The 3,558-nt window shown below is 45.9% G+C and overlaps 1 pseudogene; it reads left to right on the top strand.

Moving 5' to 3' along the window:
• Positions 1 to 892: 892 nt before the first annotated feature.
• LOC118623786 lies at positions 893 to 2,150 on the top strand (annotated as a pseudogene).
• The last annotated feature ends 1,408 nt before the right edge of the window (positions 2,151 to 3,558 follow it).

The following is a 3,558-nucleotide window of genomic DNA, read 5'->3' as shown; positions in this document are numbered from 1 at the left end:
AAGTACCAACAGTTCTTTGTAAAAATTAATTCATAGTAAGGACAATGTGATTCAAGTAGAGGATACAAAATTAGCAATATTTGCATTTATTTAACCTGAAACCAACTAAAAATGTAGAATGCTAGATTTAAAAAGTATAATATGTATTAGTCACTGTTATGGACTGAATTGTGCTCCCCGCTCAAAATTTGTATGTTGATACCCTAATTGCTGATATGACTATACTTGGCAATAGCGCCTGTAAAGAAGTAACTAAGGCCTGACCAGTGTGGCTCAGTGGTTGAGCTTCGACCCATGCACCAAGAGGTTGCCAGTTCAATTCCTGGTCAGGGCACATGCCCAGGTTGTGGGCCAAATCCCCAATAGGGGACGTGCAGGAGGCGGCCAATTGATGTTTTCTCTCATTGATATTCTTTCTCCTTTCTCTCTCTAAAATCAATAAAGAAAAAAACTTAAAAAAAATAAAAGTAATTAAGGTCAAATGAGGTTATAAGGGTCTGCCGGAATCCAAGGCCAGCTCATTCCTGCTGCTATGAAACATACCATAAGCTGAGTGCCTTATAAACAAGAGAAATGTATTCCTAAAGTTCTGGAGGCTGGGAAATCCAAGATCAAGTTGCCAACAGAGTTGGTATCTAGTGGAAGCCTGCTTTCGGGTTCATAGATGATGACTTTTGCTGTGTCCTTGCATGCTGGAAGGGACAAGGGAGTTCTCTGGAATCTCTTTTATAAGGGCCCTCATACCATTAATGAGGTCCCTGCCCTCGTGACCTAAAATTCTACCTCCTAATACCTTCATCTTGGGGGTTAGGACTTCAATATGTGAATATGAAGGCAGAAACAAGCATTCAGCCTCCCAGAAGAACTTCACCTAAAAGGACTTGCCAGGCCGATGCCTGCTGAGCTGGGGCAGCCCCTCATCCTGCTGCCACCACTGGCGAAGGCTGAGGACTCCCCATTCTCTGGACCAGATGCTGCCGCTCAAGGGAAGCCCTCCAGCCCCGAGACAGCACGCCAGCTTTTCAGGCAGTTTCGTTACCAGGTGATGTGTGGGCTCCAGGAACCCCTCAGACAACTTGGGAAGCTGTTTCCAGTGGCTGCCGTCAGAGGTTCACGCCAAGGAGCAGATCCTGGAGATCCTCACGTTGGAGCAGTTCCTGACCATCCTGCCCGAGGAGGTTCAGTGTGGGTGCGGAAACAGTGTCCAGGCAATAGAGAGGAGGCGGTGACCCTTGTGGAAAGCTTGAAGGGAGACCCCCAGAGGCTGTGGCAGTGGATCATCATCCACATTTTAGGAGAGGACAGGACATTTTATCCAAGAAGGCAAATCTGCAAGCTACCAAGCGGGGAAGTGGAGTCTCATCTTGAAGTGATGCCTCAGGAGCTGGGACTTCAAAATTCACCCTCTGGGCCAGGGGAGCCACTGAGCCACGTGGTGAAGGAGGAGTCCGAGTTGGAACAAGAGTTGTGGCTGCTTCCCAGCTTCCTGCCCAACCCAAGAAGAGGCTCACCAGGACTTCGGAGCTTCACTTCTCCACACAGTGACTCAAGAAGCGGGGAGGCACCTGGATTCCACTCAAAAGGAGCAATACTGGGATCTCATGCTGGAGACCTATGGGAAAAAGTTCTCAGGAGGCATTTCCAATCCCAAGCCTGACCTAATTCAACAGAGTAGGGGGAACAACTGGCAGGACTGCACCTTCATGTCAGTGAGAAGACCCGAGAGCTGCCTGCAGAGGAGATAGACAAGAGAATGACAGAGAACCTGAACTTGGAAAAGTATAGGGAGCAGGAACCCCCAGATGCCTCCTGTCATGCCTCAGAAGAGGCACCTTCTCAGGCTTCCTTGAGCGGCCTCTTCACTGAGGATGAGCCCAGAGGCTTTGGAGAAGGAGAGACTCTCCCCAAGGCTCAGGAAAACCTTCAGGGCAGGGAGCAGGGGAGCAGCTCTCTCCTCAAGAAAGGAATTCTGGAAAACAACTAGGCCATCATCTGCCTAATCTTGTTTGGGAGAACTGTCCATGCTGTGGCTTGAGGAGAAGAGAGAGGCTGTTCTCTCTTTTTTGCATGGATTAGAGAGGAGAGTTCCTGAAGTGGGTTTAAACCTGGAGGATATATCGGCCTGTGGATTAGATTTCATGCTGTTCTAATTTCTTGCTTCTGCATCAGGAGAAGGAATAGTCTCTTTTACCTCATTTCTTTTTTGGGGAAGAGATAGGAAAAAACTATCGCTTGGAGATCCCATTTTAAAAGAGCTACCTGGGAGAGTTGAACTAGATTAGCCACAATTGCTGCTCATGGGAAGAACCTCAGATCAGCCCTTTAGAATGGGAGTTCTATAGCAGACCATCTGTTACAAAAGGGGGACCATAGAAGGCCAGGGAACTCACATGTGTTCTTTGTCATACTGGTGCAAAATTGAAGTCATGTCCCTGTTTTGAATAAGCTTAGTAGAGTCACTTCTATCTTAAATATATATATGATTGGTGTCCTTACAAGAAAAGAGACACAAGGGATGCACGAACACAGAGGAAAGTCCATGTGAGGATGCAGCGAAAGTGGCCATCTGCAAACCAAGTGGAGAGACTTCAGGAGAACTTTGAGCCTTTAGAACTGTGAGAAAATTAATTTCTGTTGTTTATGCCGTTCAATCTGGGGCCTCGGTTGCAGCCCTGGCAGACTAATATGCTCACCATCCATCTGTGATGTTTCATAGGGAAGAGGAAGCCTGTTGCCTTCATGGCATGAGCTGCTACTTCCTAAGGACCCAGGAGACAAGGTATTACACTTTGGAGCAGCTGCCCAGGTGCTAGTTCTTCAGAAAGTGGAGTCAGAGCGCTTAGACTGATTGCCAGGGCTGGCAGGCACCAAATGTGTTTTTGAAACAATGTTTGATCTAGAAATTAAAATAAAAATCAACTATACAGTTATTTGTAACATCTAAGTCCCAAAGAAGCATGACAGCTCTTTCCAAAAAGACAATAGACTTTGAAAAAGGTAACCTTATTTTGTTTTAATCCATGAAACATTAGAACTTCAGGGTCTGGCCCTGGCCGGTTTGGCTCAGCGGTTAGAGTGTCAGCCCGTGGACCAGAGAATCCCAGGTTTGGTTCCCGCTAAGGGCATGTACCTATTTTAGTTGCAGATTGCCCCCGGCCCCGGTTGGGGTTGTGTGGGTGTCTCTCTCACATCGACGTTTCTCTCTTTCTCTCTTCCTCCCTCTCTCCCTCTTGCTCTACATGAAGATAAATGCAAAAATGTCCTCGGGTGAGGATTTAAAAAAAAAAAAGGAACTTCAGGGTCTGGATTAACGTTAGAAACTCTATTAATCCAAAGTCACATGCTTTTCAAAATCACCATGGGCTTTTTTTTTTTTCCTTGAAAGCAGAGAGAAAAAAGGGCTTGAATTTTCTTCAGGAGAAAAACAACTCCATATGTTGTTAGTTACTATACTTTTTTGTCCATATTCTTTTGCATCTTTTTCATCTGTACTTTATTTTTTGCTATATTTCTTTTGACATGTTGTTGGGTCTTGCACAACCCATTCTTTATGGATGC

The sequence above is a fragment of the Molossus molossus genome, unplaced genomic scaffold (genome assembly GCF_014108415.1).
Source record: "Molossus molossus isolate mMolMol1 unplaced genomic scaffold, mMolMol1.p scaffold_m16_p_10, whole genome shotgun sequence".
Lineage (NCBI taxonomy): Eukaryota > Metazoa > Chordata > Mammalia > Chiroptera > Molossidae > Molossus > Molossus molossus.
The sequence above is the reverse complement of the archived record's forward strand: the minus strand, read 5'-3'. Positions and strand labels throughout refer to the sequence as shown.